The sequence below is a fragment of the Lepisma saccharinum genome, chromosome 29, assembly GCF_977018435.1.
Source record: "Lepisma saccharinum chromosome 29, izLepSacc3.1, whole genome shotgun sequence".
Lineage (NCBI taxonomy): Eukaryota > Metazoa > Arthropoda > Insecta > Zygentoma > Lepismatidae > Lepisma > Lepisma saccharinum.
This window is the reverse complement of record NC_139257.1, coordinates 32,731,378-32,751,636: the sequence shown is the minus strand read 5'-3', so window position 1 is coordinate 32,751,636 and position 20,259 is coordinate 32,731,378.

Below are 20,259 nucleotides of genomic sequence, written 5' to 3'. Positions count from 1 at the left end.
TCTCGATGTGAATCGATACAAAGTCTTTAGGGACACGTCAGCACATTATCATATTTATATAATAATAATAAATTACTGGCGAAAATGATATTTAATTATTTCACCATCCTAAAAATGTGTTTTTCCATGCCCTGCTTGAGTTGAAAACAACGCAAACATTTAGATGCGTCACACTTGCTTCGTGGCAGTTGGAGGCAGGGCCGGATTAAGGCAGGTGCTATTGATGCAGCAGCATTAGGCCCATTCCTGAAATAGGCCCAGATGAAAACAGACGAGAATTTTCCGAAAGCTGAACAGTTTTCCTTTGGTATATTAACCTGAAAATAAATCGTAGAATGAAATATGGAGCCCCAATTTCGGACACCTAGACACAGCGTTACTTAATATACAGTTACTGTTATTCTTTGCGCTGTGACGTAACTATAACGTCGTTGTGTTTATTGTTCACCGAATATTTCAAGTGAATGCTATCAATTGATGCAGCATTAGGCCCAACTTCGTCTTAATCCGGTCCTGGTTGGAGGTGCTTTATTGTTAGGTAACATGTTAACATCGTGAGTGCAAAGTCAAGAGAGAAGAACATACAAGACAAAGTGTTTCTATTCAAGAAAATAATAAATAAATGGGTAAAAATGTCCGATTATCGTGTCCACTTGCGTAAATGTTTTACGTAAGAAATGCGACAATAATTTTTACTTTTTTCGGACTGTCATAGACTTAGGACCCTTCTGTCTGTATGGTACTCCCCTTATTTGATGTATTGATTCAAATTATAACATCTCTTCAGGGGCGAGGCCCCGGGCGGCCGCCCACTTCGCCCCTCCCTTGCCTGGACCCGAAACCAGCTTTTGCAATCCTGATTTCGTTTTCTAATTCTCGAACACTGAATCCGTTATCCTCATTATACGACGTTTGATTTTTCCGCCCTGTTTACTCATAAGAAATCAGGTTGCCAACTCATAAGAAATCAGGTTCCCAAGTCATAAGAAATCAGGTTGCCAACTCATAGGAAATCAGGTTGCCAACCCATAAAAAACCACGTTGCCAACTCATAAGAAATCAGGTTGCCAACTCATAAGAAATCAGGTTCCCAAGTCATAAGAAATCAGGTTGCCAACTCATAGGAAATCAGGTTGCCAACCCATAAGAAATCAGGTTGCCAACCCGTAAGAAATCAGGTTGCCAACCCATAAGAAATCAGGTTGCCAACCCATAAGAAATGAGGTTGCCAACTCATAAAAAATCACGTTGCCAACTCATAAGGAATCACGTTGCCAACTCCAGAATCGGCATCATCATCTCACTGATATGAATAATTTTATTTACAATTTCTGATCGATTTTTCTCCTGAATTTTATTCTCTAGACTTGAGGCTTCGCAGATAGCCTAGCTAGCCTAGAATATACTCTCCTGGATTATATGGTAATCATTAGAGCCCGGAAGTTTGGCAAAATGCCTCTTTTTATCTACTGGATATATTGATAAAATTTTTCCGGATATACGTTTTTTATGTTGTTTCGAATGTTTTAGAAGCCTTTTCATTTTGCCTATTTTGCCTATTTGGGACCCCACTGCCTACTTTTAATTGTAATGCCTTTTTTTGCCTTTTTCAATGAAATTGGACCATTTTTTTAAAAAAAAAGTGTGTATATAAATTATTTTTCTCCCAAAAAACGTTGTTGGCATTTATTTTCCTTCCGTTTATTATGTGAATAATTTTCGCTTTATTTAAGTAATATTGAACTCACGCATGTTTCAACATTGCTGAAGGAGAAAAGTGTGAGAGAAAAGTATTTCATGCTGAGTTAGGATATTGGCTTTCGGTTAACATTTCCTTGTTCATGATTGACTGCTGAAAACCTGTTGCAGAACATCTGCACAATTACGTCATCACGTCAAGCGTCCGTGTCAGGACGTTATTGACAAGAAACAGCACTAATGCCCAAGGGCCTTTGCATGCATTCCAAAATCAAGTTCTCCATCTTTAGTTTAGTTCTGCACTTTGGAGGAAAAGGATCGTGTAGTTGTCATCTTGCCGAAAATTAGTGTGCCATTAAGTGGTAAGTTACATGGTTACGTGCGTGAATTTGGTGAAAATTGAAATGCTCTTCCCAATGTAGATTTTAACATTTTGCCAGAAATTATAGATAAAAGTAAGCGACTTCCAAATGTGCCTTTTTTTTTGCTTATTTTGCCTTTTTTCATTTTTAGTGCCTATTTTCCACATTATAAATGCCTTTTTGCCTGCCTATTTTAACGAAAATAAATGCCTGAACTTCCGGGCTATCATACTATTTTGAATGACAGTGGCAATGTGGATTTATTACTACTTACAACGTAACATTCATAAAATTTATCCAGGATCTTTAATTTTCGTCAACTGGATCTAACAGTCTTTTTTATATTTAATAAATATTCAATTATTTATCTATTTGACATTAATTTCCTTGCCAGGGCAATCTTTTTTTTTACAAATTTTACCGGCCTTAACTGCTCGTAAACTAGATAATGAATACGTTCTGTTATATAACTATTCCTATACCGTCCTTTTACCTATTCATGTAAAAAATATATAATATTGATTAATTTGAATATTTTAATTAATTTAACACAATATTAATTTTTGTTCAAACATTATAATAATAATAATTATTATAAATATTTTGACTCACTTGGTTCGGACCCCCCCCCCCCCCCGAAACATATTTCTATATACGTGTCTGGCAACCTAATAAAGAGTGCCACTTTATTTGAACGGGAGTGTGCCAAACAGTGCAAAACTTCTTACCTGTTTTCGATTTCAACAAACTGACTCTACATGCAGTGATATTTATCTCGAAATCCACTGGTAAACTGTTAATTGAAAACCGAGGACAATTATCATTCAAGTTGCTTGTTGCGCGACTGGTGGTCAGCGCCGCCGTGTGACGAAATTTGAAAGCTGACCGCGGCTAAAGCAATTCGTCCCGCACAGCAACGTTTTCCCGGACCAGACAATTTCCCGTGACGAAGAAGGCAAATCGCTCGCGAGATACACTGTGCGGTCGTTTGTTTCGCATCCCGTCGGATCGCAGTGTTGCCAAATTCTGATGGTGATATTTCCCTTTTCAATGAGTAAAATTATTCAGCCGCGGTAGCTCAGTCGTTGTCGACCTCTGTGGAAAAGTGGTTTGTGTTCGTCTGTCCTTATGAAAATGAGAAATGAAATAAATTGACATGTATGAATTGAAGACTAAAATTGGTAAACTCTGTAAGTACCACAATAATTCAAACACCGTTTTCCACGTTAAACTGTGAAATGTGCCATGCTTTATAATGTGGTAAACGTGAAATGTGGCTGGTAGCCCTCTAAGCAGTTCAAAGGGCGTGTAAAGAGGTCACTAGTGTGCACATTCTTACGGGCTGATGTGCGGAACGATGCGATTTCCCAACACTTTCGCTTTTGGCACTTACAACGTTTACCACTTCTAGTCCTCAATTTGTTGTGTGGGGAAGGCTGCCGCGTAGGGCTCTTGCTCTTTTGTATATAAAAGAAGTCCATAGGGCGTCTGACTACCATGCGAGAGACCCAGGTTCGATCCCGAGCGGGGAAGAACCGGGATCTTTTCCACCTCTTCAAGCGGCTCCGGCGCCCACCCAGCGTTGTATAAAGTGGGTACCTGAAGGAAGCTCTTGGAGGTATTGGCGGCCAGGGGCGTGGTGCTGAGCACATCACCCACCTTCGGCCGTGATCAAGAAAGTGTGGGGTCCTAACTTCATGGCGTGGTGTAAAGAACGGGGGAGCACTTTACTTTTTTACTTTACTTTAACAATTAAAATTTCCCTTCATCTAAAGATATAACAACAACGCCAATAAAACGAGTAGGCCTAATAGTAAAAAAGTAAAACAAGTAATAATAGGCTAAGTAGAAGTACTAGTCTTAGTAGTACTAGTAGCAGTAGCAGTAATGCTTTCTTTTGGCCCATTTTCGTACGTACATATGAAAAACGTCTTATGCTTACATCCATACTTCTTAATACCAGACCAGATGTCCCAGGTTCGAAACCTGGTCATGCATGAATATGCAGTTAATTATGTTTGTTCCATCACTCATTTAACTCATCACTCATGCTGGTTGATTGATTGATAAAATTGGTGTTTAAGTCCGCTTTATGCACAGTATGGCTCATCGGGACTGGACCTACAGTTTAAAGTAGGATCCGAACCACTATGTGCCTCCACTGGGTATCGAACCCGGGACCCCTTGATTAAAAGGCGACGACGCTACCACTGCGCCAAATATAACCTGAACAAAAATTGAGTGCGATATCTTCAAAATTCCCTAAAATTTTGGTATTTTTATAGAATTTCCCTTTTCGATTAAATTTTGGTTCAAATTTACCTCCAGAAAGGGGAAGTTTTCTTCATATGGCAACACTGGTCGGATGCACTCTGACGGGGCAGCGGCGAGGGATCGGATGCAATCTCCGTGTCTCATTTCCCTTTCCCTTCGAGCCACACCCTCTTTTGAATCGTCACTTCCGGGGCACAATCAAGGTGCCGGTCGGAGGGAGGATTTTTTCCGCCGCGGTTGAACAACGAATCCTGTTGTTGAGAGCAAGAAGTGTGTCTGGGTGGGGCCTCGTCTTCTTGGTGCGATTCACATGACTGGGATTTGCCACTGGACCGTGCTATCTCAAGCTCTCTCGGTGAATCTGCATTTTTATGGAAGATTAGATAGAGAAGGGGAGCAGAGACAACCAACTTGGAGAGGGTTGTGGAACAACTGCAAAAGGAATTAATGCCTGAATCATAGGCCGTGTCGAAAGGTGCAAGACCGTATTTGAAGCGAGCATCCTCCGAGTATGGTCTTGGAGAGCGGTCTTCAAGTCGTGGACTGGAAGTGAAAGTCGAATTGCACTTCGACTGCAGCGCCAAATACGATCAGTAGATAAAACTTAGTACTCGTTGTTTTCCTCGCGTTTTAACACTTATATTTCAGATAAAAATCACATAGCATTTTCAAATGTTCGTACACATACATTTCCACACATTAGAACTATAACCAACAACTTGCTGGCCCATAACGTATATCTACATGTGTCGCGAGCTTTCTACCTCCGGGATTTTAAACAAATGAACAACGAGTGCGGAAACCACGTGACCTAGTCACCAACCATCTGCACTGCGAGCTGTGCACTTGCGTGCTTCTGTTCTTGGCGCTTTCGAACTGTGACGTCACTTCCGCACAAGACCATACTTCAAGTCCGTACTTTGTACCTTTCGGACAGAGCCATAGGAGGCCAGATTTCGTGCTGGATTTTCCACTTGGGCTTGGACTAGTTGTGTGGTTCTGCCTCAGCTGCTAGTTATCTACTCACACGATACTTGTCATCAGGGGTGCCGCCCGCAAGGCCGTGGACGCATCCCTCCAAAAGTCGATCATCAAAATCCCCCCATAGAATTGTTCATCACATCCCCCCCTCCACACACACACAAATATAGTTTGGATAAAAACACAGTAATGAATTTTTGTTTGAATGTCGATAATTTGATTTTTTTTTTAAAATTAAATTTTGAAATTCGTGAACTTTACACCAAAGGCGGCAACTTGAAATACATTTTTGGGAGAAGCAAGGCTGGCATAAAGAATATTTTATGTTGGAGAATTATCTCTAGAAACTAACCACGATATATCTTTTTATATATTCTTGTATTCGCAAATAACAGAACTTTTCTCTTGCTCATTTTGCTAATGCATTTGTTTTTTATATAACCAATTGCTTATTTTGTGTATATCCAGTGCTTTAAAAAACCTGCACTTCCATTGGTCAGTTCATATCGGGTGCGGTGCTAGTTGCCGCCATCTTTGCGCGGTAGCTTAATTCCGCCAGTGTTCGTGCAGAAGTCACTCCGGCAACAGCCGAAAGTCACCGCGTTGCGGATATTCATCAAAAACGTAAGCCTAACGTGGCTACGTTTCATTCGTCATGTCAGTGAAGTGCAGTGATATTGAGTTCAGTTTCACAGGAACATTACAGTGCTGATATCATTCAGTGAAGAACTAGTGACGTGTTATTGTAACACCGGCTTCCAATTTCATATAAACAGTTTACTGAGGCAGGAGTGCAGGACAGTGTAATTACGTGTCATGTGTACATATTTATTATTAATATAACGTTATAGTTTTAGTAAGTGCCTTCATTTTCTTTACACCTTAAAAAGATCGCGGTGAACTCAGCTCTATGGTGATACCATCCATTCCAGGGAGACAATCAGGGTCCTACCGGGCAGCAAACGCATTGGCATAAACAATATTTTATATATGTACATATACATAATATCTGTCCCTCTCGGTGTATTTTGGGGGGCAGAAAGTCCTCCCCCTCCCCCGAAGTCAGTCGTTGCACAGGAACACTTACTTACAAGAAACAATAAGTGCCTGAAATCATGCAACACTAAAACTAAAGTCCACATGTCGGAAGTTCCGAGCCGACTCGACACTACCACAACGAAACACCAGACATGGTATAACACTAGAGTGCGCGTCAGATCTCCTGCATATGGTAATAGCCAATTGCAGCGCACTGCAGCGGTGCCATGTCGAGATTAGGGATGGCCAAACGGATCTGGATCCGAATGTTCCAGATCCGGATCCGAAAATACCAAATCCGGATCCGGGTCCGAAAGTTTCGTATCTCAATCACATTATAATATTACCACACCTTAAAAGGTATTATGATCTTCGATTACAAAGAAATTTTTCATTAGTTAGTCCTACAAGATATTTTTTTTCAAGTGTTCCTAAAATACTTTGCTACGCATCGGCATCGCATTCATTCGAATGTATTGGAAATGGAAACACACATAAATATGAGACATTCCATTCCAGGATGAAACCTTTAACACATTTAACAAGATGGAAATGTTATACAAAAATTATACAATTGTTCTACAGTTATAGTTTTAAAAATTAAAATAAAACATTATAATATATGCAGTGTTATATAATTACAAAGTGTAAGACTAACAAGGGAGGTTATCTAAGTGTCCCCCTCCGATTTCCATGAAACTTGGCAGGTGTATAGAGGAGCACAAAGGAAGAAATAGGTGCTTTTTGTTTCGGCTAAAAAACTGTTCTAGGGGGCAACCCCCCCCCTCAAATGTCAAAATGAGGACAAATTTAAGTGAGCATTTGACCCCTGTGTCCCCCTCCGATTTCCATGAAAATTGGCAGGTGTATAGAGGGGCCCAAAGGAAGTAGTAGGTGTTTTTTTGTTTCAGCTAAAAAACTGTTTTAGGGGGCAAAACCCCCTCAAATGTCAAGATGATGACAAATTAAAGTGAGGATCTGACCCCTGTGTCCCCCTCCGATTTCTATGAAACTTGGCAGGTGTATAAACGGGTCCAAAAGAAGAAATATGTTTTTTTTGTTTCGGTTAAAAAACTGTTCTAGGGGCAACCCCCCCTCAAATGTCAAAATGAGGACAAATTTAAGTGGGCATTTGACCCCTGTGTCCCCCTCCGATTTCCATGAAAATTGGCAGGTGTATAGAGGAGCCCAAAGGAAGAAATACGTGTTTTTCTCTTTCAGATAAAAAAACTGTTTTAGGGGGCAAAACCACCTCAAATGTCAAGATGAGGACAAATTTAAGTGGGTATTTGACTCCTGTGTCCCCCTCCGATTTCCATGAAACTTGGCAGGTGTATAAACGGGTTCAAAAGAAGAAATAGGTGTTTTTTGTTTCAGCTAAACAACGGTTTTAGGGGCAAACCCCCTTCAAATATCAAAATGAGGACAAATTTAAGTGGGCATTTGACCCCTTTGTCCCCCTCCGATTTCCATGAAACTTGGCAGGTGTATAAAGGGACCCAAAGGAAGAAATACGTGATTTTTTTGTTTCGGCTAAAAAAACTGTTTTAGGGGGCAACCCCCCTCTCAAATGTAAAAATGAGGACAAATTTAAGTGGGCATTTGACCCCTGTGTCCCCCTCCGATTTCCATAAAATTTGGCAGGTGCATAGAGGCGCCCTATGCCCCCTGTTTCTTCCTATGCCATATTTACGTGGTCAGATTCCCACTTCAATTTCTCCTCATCTTAACATTCGAGGGGGGGGGGTGCCCCCTAAAACCATTTTTTAGCTGAAACACAAAAACACGCACTTCTTCCTTTGGGCCCCTCCATACAGCTGCCAAATTTCATGGAAATCGGAGATGGGACACAGGGGTCAGATCCCCGCGTCAATTTGTCTTCATTTTGACATTTGATGGGGTTTTGCCCCCTAAAACCGTTTTTTTGCTGAAACACAGAAACACGTATTTCTTCCTTTGGGCCCCTCTATACACCTGCCAAGTTTCATGGACATTGGAGGGGGAGACTTAGACCTCCCTTGTAAGTGCATTAATTACAAATCGCGCACGCGCGCGCACACACACACACGCACACACGCACACACACACACACGCACACACACACACACACACACACACACACATATATATATATATTAGCAGGTAACAATATGTTATAAACACATTCTTACTTTCCAAAGGACCGCTCATGCGGAATGGAAAAACGGATCTGGATCCGTTTGGAACCGGATCCGAAAAATTTTAGGATCCGGATCTGGCCATCCATAGTCGAGATCTCACACGGAAAAGACAGCGTGGTTGAGCGAAACGTCTTGTCACGGAACTAGTCAACGCCGCACGTCTGTGATTCGCTGGTGCTGTTCAGCCGTTCAAGGCCATATGCAGGAGATTTGACGCGCACTCTAGCCGAGATAAAAACAATCGAAAGGCGCATGACATTCGAAACCTTTCATTGAAGTTGAAATTAAGGGATTACAAAAGGAAAATGCACGGCTCACTTTCATGTTTGTTACAGGAAATAGTGTTCTTGTGGATGTTGTTAAATCATGAAGTAGATGCTAAACAGCATATAAGCATAACTAAAAGTAAATAACAAGTCAATCAAACGAAATGATCCCCCATTGTTGTGTGAAAATATGGTAGCTAAACTATAAAATTTTGTTCCCCCCCCCCAAATATTCCCTATGACGCAAGTGACCCCCTGTGGGCACCCCTGCTTGTCATTACACTTTTGTTCCCACAAGCCATTGCGCAGAGCAGAGAAGCTAAGAATATGGACGAACTATTTGAAAAGAATAGCTACTACTGTTATTAAAAATTAAAATTAAAAGAATGAAAAGAAAAGTATTGGCTAGAAATTGGCACGAAAGGAAATGGTAATTAGCGTGTACTTAACAAGGTTTTCAATTAACTCGGGTATGAAAATTCATGCATGAGATTCGCAGGATTCATTCATAAAAAAAATATATTGTTCAACTAACTATATCAAACATTTAATACACTGGTAATAATATGGATATTCATCATCGACTAATCACATTTGATGTACAAATCTCATCCCTTTGAAACACAGATTATCTTCACATGATAAAACTTTCGTTCTGATTGACTGTTCCACAGAATCAAGCAGAGAAGCAAGTTGCAATTACACGATCTAGTTATCAAAACCAGTTTAGCAGTCAGCCTGGCAGCCATCATTTCCAGCAAGGTAGCCAGTGCAGTGCTAACTAGGGCATTCCTATGGGAAATCCAGTTCCGTGTGATTCGTCCTTTAGTGCGAATGATATTTATTTTCTTACGTGCTTTCATGTGACGTCATAGTACGCGATAAGGTAATTCGATTATAGTTGGCGGGGAAAGAAATTCCGGTTTGGGCAGTTTTCCAATGTAAACAAGTGGAATACAGATCGTCACCGAGCTTATTTTCTTATAAAAGATCGGATGGAAAATGGATCACATTTTTGAGTAAAAACAAAGGTACCTAGAAAATATTGGCAATTACCTTGGTCCTTTGGATGAAGATTTACGGAAAAATAGTGTTCTCTTCGAAGACAATGTTGATCTTCTACCAACAGTTTCGTGTTAAGACTTCTGCAGGTTGAAATACAGCTTACATAAATTATAAACATTGAAATACTTGAATTTTGCAACAGTAATATGTATAATTTTCGACATTGTGTATTCAAACACAGCTCTTTTAATTTTAGATTAATTTTATGATATTGCTTAGAGAGAGCGTCGTCGGAAATTTTTGTAGATGGTAAAGGCCAGTAATAAAAGTAGAATAGTAGAAATAATAATAATAATTACAACTGTTATAAATGTTATACAAAAAATAATTACCAAACTAATGAAATAAACACATTTTATTCTAAATTTATTATTATTATTTATTTATTAATGCTATTCGAGTGCATATCCAGCACAACAGTCAGCTACAATACTGAAATGTACAGTTAGGCCTATTGTATTTTATTATTAACTTTTTCAAGTGTCGTTCAAGAAAATATTTCATTTTACTAATAAAGTTTACATTGATTACATTAAATTCTATTTTTTGGAATTCTGGATGATTATAAAAAGTTTCAATTTTTAAATATAGTCAACACGTGCGTTAGACGATTATGATTTTTGAAACACGTAAAACATTTTCATTTGAATTACTCCGGTAATGTAGTGTCTACTACAGAGCCTATTCCCTCTTGTTTGTGTCCAATCTTTTCGCTTTACTGCCTGAATTTACTGATTTTTCCATCGGATCTGTCTGAAAACCATATGTATATACCCGAAGAAAAATATTTGCTCCCCACCTCGTGTTGTAACCAAAAGCCACACAATGATTGCCGCCTTTTCTTAAGACACTGCCTTTACATCTTTGAACTCCATGTTATTATATTGAAAACAGGAAGTAAAGTTCCCGCCCGCGCCAAGGAAGCACAGAAATGGAAACATCTGGTGAATAGCCCCATAGGACAAGACGACGCTGGATCGTCCCATCCCGTAGCTCTACTAACCACGTATCCTCCGGGAGAGTAGAGACCATACCGGGATGAGGCAAATAGTAACTTACACAACCGATAATCTCTCCACATTAGATTTATTGATGTTACTGGAGGTAAGGATTGTAAACAGAAGGCACATTCACTCACTCACCTTGCCTAATCCGGCGACGCTTCCTTGAGCGGTGCATGACCTCCCTGTCGCGCTGGACGTTTGACGTCGAACTTACATGGGCATTAGGCAAGGCTCGTGCGTCGCTTGCGCTCCTACCGTCTACAGTACTAATCAAGGGCGCCTGCAGGGAGGGGCCAGGGGAGTTCACTTGCCCCCCTGAGATTTCTGGAAAGAGCTAACGTAATTCGAATGGTGAAATTGTAGCTATATTTTGTAACGGTTTTCTTTGAGGCCGTAAGCTACAGCAACTATCATTACGTCATTATTATTTGAAGTAGCTTACTGTATATTTTACACTGATTATTTAACTATAAAAAACAGCTTTTTGTCAATATACAGTTATGCAAATTACATATAATACAGAATATGCAAATTACAAATGTATGTAACTTTTAGTAGCTAGTAGTAGTAGCCAGGATCGTATATGCCAGGCTATTTAGGCTATCTGCGAAGCCTGAAGCCTAGAAAGTAAAATACTGAAGAAAAATCGATTAGAAACTGTGAATAAACCTGATTTCAAAGAGAAGATAATGGCGATTCTGAAGTTGGCAACCTGAATTCTTAGGAGTTGGCAGCCTGAATTCTTAGGAGTTGGCAACCTGAATTCTTAGGAGTTGGCAACCTGAATTCTTAGGAGTTGGCAACCTGGATTCTTAGGAGTTGGCAACCTGAATTCTTAGGAGTTGGCAACCTGACTTCTTAGGAGTTGGCAACCTGAATTCTTAGGAGTTGGCAACCTGGATTCTTAGGAGTTGGCAACCTGGATTCTTAGGAGTTGGCAACCTGAATTCTTAGAAGTTTGCAACCTGACTACCGTTGGGATGGCAAAGTGGCTTCCTTGAAGACGTCAAGAATGAGCCTAGACTTCTCCCTTTCTCCATAGCTAGTCCAGGTCTTAGACTCATCATACGACACTGGTAGTAGTAATAGTAATAATAACAAAAGCCGGACCCTGTGGCCGAGTGGTTAGCACATTGCGCTGCGACGCCAAGGGTCCCGGGTTCGAATCCCGCTCGGGCTTGGTTGTTTGTGAATGTCCATTCATCAATTTCATCACTCATCCCCATCTTCGCAAATTAGACAAGAGGCACAAAACGCGAAGTAAAATAAACTAAATCAATCAATCAATCAATAATAACAAAAATAATAGCAACAGCAAAAGCAGTAATATAATAATAATAATAATAAGTTTCTATGACCCTGCTCCCTCTGATAAGAAATCCTGCAGGCGCATTGGTACTAATCAATTACCAAATCCGACCCCTGGCGTCGTAGCGCTCTGTGATAACTACTCCGTCACGGAGGTCGGTAAGTTCGCGAGTCGACTCCAGTGGCGTATTCTCCATGTTGATTTTCTCAATTTCCGGAGGGGCTGTAGCCCATCAGACCCCCTATGCGTACGCCACAGCTTTTAGTTGATTGCTTGGGCCAAGACTAGCTGAAACATTGATCACAGCACTAAAAGCTTAGACCGTAATCATTCTCCCATTTCTTACACTGCAGGTTACAGTCACATGCTGCAGCGTGGCACTAGCTAGGAGAGAGAGCAACGATCGGTGTTCTATCTGGCCGGAGCGGCAAGTACATTGCTTACCTGTGTGTTACCACACCATCTGTTGGTATTTTTCAATACTACGCCCGCAACCAATATGAGTGTCTAGGGACAGCCTTAATAGCAACTTGGGAAATATATGCTAACGGCACCAAACCTGACCTTCCTAACCTATCCACGTATGCATATAATAGCTTAAATAAACAAAACTCAACCTGCCTAACCTATTTGCATGCCTATTTCTTCCTTATATGCCTACGTGGATAGATTTTTCTTTTTGTGCGAGCCATAGGCTGTACGCACTACATAGTTTTGATTTTTCTACAATATTTTGTTACATTTAGTTTTCTTTTAAGCTGTCTCTTACTTTGTCCCCTATATACACATTCTTCCCCTCCCTCGACAGTTCTTCTTCCAGTCTTTCTTCCTCCCTCCGCTCCCCACTTCTCTTTTCCTGCACTCTCACCAAAAACACATACATTTTACATTACACACACTTACACTATAAAGATGGCTCGTCTGGAGCATGATCACTCATTTCGCTGCCTTCTCTAATAGCTTTCCCCCACCGTTCTCTTACTTCTCCCAGGTATTTCCCCACTTGCTGCCCCGCTTCCTTTATCATTATTCTGTCGTCTACCACTTCTATCACCTCCCACCCTGTTAAGTTTTCCATCCATTTGTCCCTTAGGTCACGTGTAGAAGGGCAGTTCAGTAGGATATGCTTGTCCGTCTCCTCCTCATCGCACAAAGGACATATAGTTTCCCCTGCTTCGTTTCTCTTTCTTAGTTGTTTCCATCCCCCTAATCTGAACCATACCAGCGCGCCTCTTTAATTTTTTTCCACAACCTGGATATATTTTGCTTTCCCCCATTGTCTTACTCTTAGAAGGCAGTTTTCAATAACAGCAATACGTGGATAGGTTAGGGTTGGTGGTGTTAGTATATTTCTCAAGTTGCTATGGCTCTCTAGCCGCTCTTGCAATAAACTAGCCACGTGGGTGGATTAACATTTGAATGCGTTACATTTCGCCCTGCAGAATTAAGCGTGGGATGTACGCGTAATATTTTTAAATTTGTAACACTTGCTTACAATGCTTAAATGCATTTGGTTAAATACTACCTATTATATTAGCACTCATTACTTTTCAGGAAGCACACATATTTACTGACAATGAAAGCGGTAACCAGCGCATTCTCTCGTTCCATGACGTCGTGTGGGGTAAAAATTCTGCCGTTGCAAGTTTGACTGAAACCGTGGAAGATCCTAATTACTGTCCGGACTGAGCACCAGGTGCCATGGAAGGCGCCTGGAGTCTTGTTCTTCATCTTCCGAAGAAGGGAGCTTACCGTCACGAATTCTTCTTCAGTTTGCTTTGAATCTGCGAGGAGAAGGGTGTGAGCGGGTGGTGGTGGCAGCAGCGTAGCCATTTTTTTTCGGGTGACCCGAACCTTTCGATAAAGAAAAAAAAGTGGGTTGAATGCTTGTTGGGTGCAAATAGTTTTGAAAGAATAACGTGTAATATTCATCTTTGACTAAGTATTTCGACTATGAATGATTTAATTAGGTTGTTTTACGTCGATTTTCTTTCACTTTTGGCTAATCGCGAAGATGAGAATGAGTGATGAACACTCACAAAGAAGATCCATGCTCGGGCCAGAATTCGAACCCGGACCCCTGGCGTCGTGGCACAGCGTGCTAAACACTCTGCCACAGAGGTGGGTATCTTAAATTCACTGATATTATGGCCGTGTCCGAAAGGTGCAAGACCATACTTGAAGCGAGTATCCTCCGAGTATGCTCTTGCAGTGCGGTCTTGAAGTCGTGGACTGGAAGTGAAGATCTATCGAAATGCACTTCGACTGCAGCGCCAAATACGATCAGTAGATATAACCGAGGACACGTTGCTTTTCCTCGTTTTAAACACTTGTTTTTCACCACAGAAATCACATAGCATTTGTAAATGTTGTAATACATACATTTCCACACATTAAAAGAACTGCAACAAACAACTTGCTGGCTTTCTACCTCCGCGATTTCAAACAAATGAACAAGTCCACTTGTCACGTGACAGAGCCTCCAACTTCGTGTGCTCTACCCAGTGATGTGCGTCTACGCGTAAACAACGATAGTCTACATTCTACACGTAGACTATGTTCTACATGTAGATTACGTGATCTATGTAAACAACATGGCGAAAGGTGATAACTTAGCAAAGAGCGCCGTGGAATTAAAAGAAAATTATACTTCGTATCAGTTGCTGATGTGTGTGGAGAACTTCTCATACTCTTTCTTTTAAATTCGAACAATTTCTCACCTACGAAGAAACCTAATATAGGAAATATTCTAGTGCTTTATGGGGAAAAGACTACTCTTGCCTCACGACTGCCATCTGTTGTTGTTTTTTTGCATACTATTTATCTTCTTCCATAGTTGATAATAGAAGAGAAGAGAAATTTTTGTTGTATATAGGGTTCTTTTCATTTCGTTAGGAACCAATATAGTTGAAAATATCACTTTCATTTCATGAAACCCTTGAAAATTAATTTTAATGCACTTTAGATTGTCTACGTAGGCTATGTAAACTACAACCCAATGTAATCTACGCGTAGATTACGTGTAGACAACGCATGTAGACGTAAACTTATAGTCTACGGCACATCACTGGCTCTACCCTGTGGTCTCGATACCTCGTGAACTTGACGCTTTCGAACTATACTAGGTGACGTCACTTCCCTCAAGACCAAACTTCAAGTATGTACTTTGTACCTTTCGGACAGAGCCTATATATATACCTGACACCCGATGGAGGCAAATAGTGGTTCCGATCCCACTTCAAACTGTAGGTCTAGCCCCGATTAGCCTTTCTGTGCATAAAGTGGACTTTGAACAAAAACTCAACTACGTCTGACAATTCCCTCCATATTGGATTGATTGGTAACACAGAGCCAGGTAGGCAGAGAACATTCTGCCTGGAGTTAGGAAGGGTCCACCCGACGTAGCTCAAGTAGTGTAGGTCAGGAATCCAGACCGATTAGCAAAGCTTCAGGAAGAAGAATGGATATGTGATAGGCCTTACGACCTCACGCGTAGAACAAGCCTGAGGGGACTAGCCCCCCCCCTTTTTAAATCATTCCTAAGCCGTTCCCTAACGAAAAAAGAATCGATAGAACCTCAAATGAATAACATTGAATCGTGAAGTCTGCCTTTGCGCCTGTATTTAAAGCTGTTTTACATCCTCTTCCACAACGATTAGTAGAATTATTGTTTCGGCGCACGCAGCCCTCTAGGCCGCACGGTGTTCTGGGTAAGGTATTTCCCGAGGCGGCGTGCAATCTGTGGTTTCGCTCTTAATTTCGTCCGATCTTCCTGGTTTCGTAGGCGATTTATATAAAGGCATCTGCCATTTTTGGTAATGGGGCATTTTCACCCCTTGCCCGGGGCCAGTGGTTCCATGTTATTAAGCATCATCCACACAAAATTACTTATTTTACCCGAATGTCACCTTGAGGGATTCTTTTGGTCACAGGAATGGGGAAAATTTTAAGAAATGGGGGTAAAACAGAATGTGCTACTCTGTTTTTTACTTAGCAGCATGTCCCTTAGTGAAAAATCTGGACAAAATTGGTTGACTGATTTGGTTTGCTTTACTTCGCTTTTCAGCCACTTTTTGGTTAATCGCGGAGATGAGGATGGGTGATCAATTCTGGTTTTAAGTCCACTTTATGCACAGATCGGCTAATCGGGCGGGACTTAATCTACAGTTTAAACTAGGATTCGAACCACTGTGCAATGTGCTTGCACCGGGTATCGAACCAGGGACCCCCTTTTTACAAGGCGACGATGCAGAAAGCTTTTTATTTTTATTGTTAACAAATAAAGTTCAGTTAGTTAGTATTCCAACAACAACAACAACAACAACAACAACAAAAACCGCGTTAGATCCAAAAATTTGAGTGCAAAACACAGGAACCAGTTTGTTTATTGTTTTATTCACCATATAATGCAAAGAATAAATGGTTCCACTGGTTTCAAAGATCCAAAAATTAAGATTGTTATGTTGGTGTCTTCCCGTTTCATCGCTTCCGGAAAAGTGGGCGTGGTTTGTCACCATCCATCGCTCCTGATAACGAAAGTGTTTTATCCGGGTCAGGTGTCCGGGTCCATTGCCCCAGAAGCGTCAGTTGTATGCAGGTGAGATAGAGGTGTGGAGTTTGTCACCAGCATGCCGTCTCTATCAAGCTTGAAGTCGAGCATGTATAGAGCTCGTGCAACATCCCTAGGAATTCCGTTGACAGTGAATTCAGTGAGAGACATCAAGTCCCCGGGAAGACATCAGATGGAGAACAGTTTCTTCAGTTTGATGAGTATTCTGAAAGAAATGCCAAAATTATTGGGTTAGGTTAGGTTATCAAACATTTTTTCCATTTGTTTATTATTTATTATTTGGATTTATTATTGCGAAATTCTCACTTGTTTATTTACTTTTCCTTACATATTTATGTGTGTAACAACGTTTGTTAGTTTTGTTTGGGCGTGTGGCACAGATTTTTATACAGGATGACTTGTAATTAGATGTATTCCCTGAGAGGGGTTAAAGTAGACACAATTTGCAATAAATTTGACCATATGATACCCCGTCCGAAAATTAGTAGTTTTCGAGATAATCGAAGTTCTATTGTTTTTTTTTAAAAAATGACAATTTTCCACATAAAAAGTTGAATTGAGAAAAAAACTGCTCATTGTATGGAACTTATTTCAGCGTTTTATGATAGCTAACAAATAAGTGGTTCGTTGAAAAAAAACCGTTTTTCCCAAATAACAATCACATGTAAATAACGAGTGGGTCTAAACTTACAAGTGATGATAAAAAAATTCACTCTTAGTTTACTTGGCAACGTATTAATAACAAAAATGGTATGACACGAAGCGTACAAATTACTTAAATTACTTCCTTGTGTCATCTGCTATCCAACAAGGTACAAATGTTGCTAACATTCACATTTGTGTACAAGAAATAATACTTCATTCATCTTCATGTGAATGGAATCAATGAACAATACAATTATAGAACATTGCACGTCTTGCTCAAAGTGGGCACCTCCGTTACGAATGTATACATTTTGTGAGTGTTCATTTCCTTATTTTCGGTAGCCATGGATCGGGAACACCTGACACGGAAAAAAAAAACAATTTCGTTATCAGGAGCGATGGATCGGGACAAACCACGCCCACTTTTCGAGAAGCGATGGATCGGGAAGTGATTGAACGGGGTAAATCGTACCCATAACTTTTAAAGCTCTTTTCTTGAGCGAGATGTCTAAAAGTTAATAACAAAATAGAGTAACTATGCGGTCCAGTACATCAACTGCATGAAATATAAAGAAATAATAATAAATGATTGTGCTAGATATTTACTCATACTTACACTTCTTGAGCATGATTCTCGGTCTTGTGGAGACTTGGGCCAACTGCAATGTATCATATATGAAAACCAAAATGACTATACTAATCAAATTATTCAGGCAAGCCTGGGGATGTGGTTAGCACAGCGCGCCACGACACCAGGAGGTTCGAATCAGCTTGGGCATGGTTGTTGCTTGTGAGTGTTCCTTCATCAATTTCATCATATCATCACTCATCTTCGCGATTAGCCAGAAGTGACAGAAAAGTGAAGTAAAATAAACCAAATCAATCAATCATTATTCAGACAAGCGGATATCTATGTAATTATCTATGCACAGGTCATGTGTTTCGTTTATCGTAATTGCGATGGGTAACTCTAATTCTGTGAAGCTTTTTTGCAGACTTTCAGGGAAAAATGCCGTTTGTCGTGGATTCGAAGATAAAAACAAAGCATGGAGCAGCAAATGTAAAGAAAAGTTGTTTCGAAATATTAAAATTAATAAGTACAATACAATGGATTTTATATTAATATTTCGACTATTACTGTCTTTCATTGCTGATAATTTGGTCCTTTTTTATAATAAGAACACACAACTAAAATTTCATGATAATCAATTACATTTCTCCGCATCTACTTACTTTTTTTATAAAATAAATCTACTAACCATCGTGACGTCATATCCCATCAACGAATACCCTAATCGATCAACCTGTATGCATCTACCTTGATTACGCGTAGATCTGGCAACATGGCCCTCGGTTGCCATGACAAACGGTGCTGCCATCTGCTATAGAAAAATTACCTCAAATCAGCTTTAGTACGGCCTTAATATCTTCTATAAGCTGCAAAAGTCTGTGAGGTGACGGAATGTTCATGTTGCTTGTACTACGTATATGCAGGTCTCGAAATGGGTACTTTTGTTAACATGCTGTTGTCTGGTTTTTGGTTCCGATTACAACAGTGACGAGACGGAACGGGAAGGTTCCACATATTTGCGAACCGGAATGGCGTTTCCAGAGCGGGATTTTCTTCACAGATGGTAACTGTTATTTCCCACACACAAAACTAAATCCATTAAATCAATTTTATGCACCTCGAACGCACCAATTGATGCACTAAATTGAGTTTTTTGGCCTTTGAAAAGAATCAAATTTACAATTTGATGCATTTTTCGGATATCATTTGTAAAGGTAACGCCAAAGTATTTTGAATTACGCAAATGAGTTGAGTTGTGCTTTAATACACCGTACTGCGATGATGTAGTCAAACATTTGATCTGAGCTGCAGACTTTATGCATTTTTTGTTTCAGCTCATTCATCTGCTTTTCTGATTTCAAGACAGCCATTATTAACCTGAATCGTGCCGTTGTCTCCCACAATTAGCATTTGATTCCAGGTGTAGACATCCTTCAATTGGCTGTTAACAACGACGAGCGTGCGTCATAAATAATTCAATAACAACTTAATCAGATTCGACCATGAGCAGCTTGTAATCATGCTCCCGCTGCGTTTTCGATTGCAAATTCCTTTCTTAGCATCTCGATTGGTCTGCAGTCGATATCACGATATCGTTTTATCACTTGGAGCAATGTGCTTTGGGTCAATCAATATTTGATTCAGTGTCCAAATCTAAGGAACTATGAAAGCGTGGAAGCTAGTTGAATGAGAAGGCGATTTCCGGTTTCGCAAGAAATTCAAGAGGCAGTTCGCATCTTTAGGGAGATCTCTCACCGAAGCGACAAGCGACACGTGTCGGTTGGAAGTGAACCTTCAGTAATCAATTCAGCCTTTCGAACATAAGCGACACGACAAGCTACACGTGTCGCTCTGACTGGCCCGTTTTCTCAATACCGTGCATCGATCGCCTCGTGCTCTTGTTCGCGCATGCGCGGTGAAAGTTTTGCTTTAGACTGAATGGGCAGTGTTGCTTGTCGCTTGCAGCTTCTGTGTGAATTCTCCGTGTCGCTTCTCGCATGCAGCTTGTCGCTTTGGTGTAAATTCTCCCTTGAAGTCTACTTAATGATCAGATAGGAAAATCAGGATTATACCTGCAGTTTAAGATAGGAACCGAATCACTGTGAAACGTGCTGCCACCGTGGTTCGAACCCAGGACTCCTTGATTACAAGATGAGAGCGTAAACCAATGCTCACTTGGAAGTTACTGCAAAATCTACAATTTTATACCGTAAAATGTTAACAGCGTGCCTGTAAATATACAATCCGGATGCAACCGTTTTCTTCGTGTGCTTCTGTCGTCATCTCAGTTGTCCTA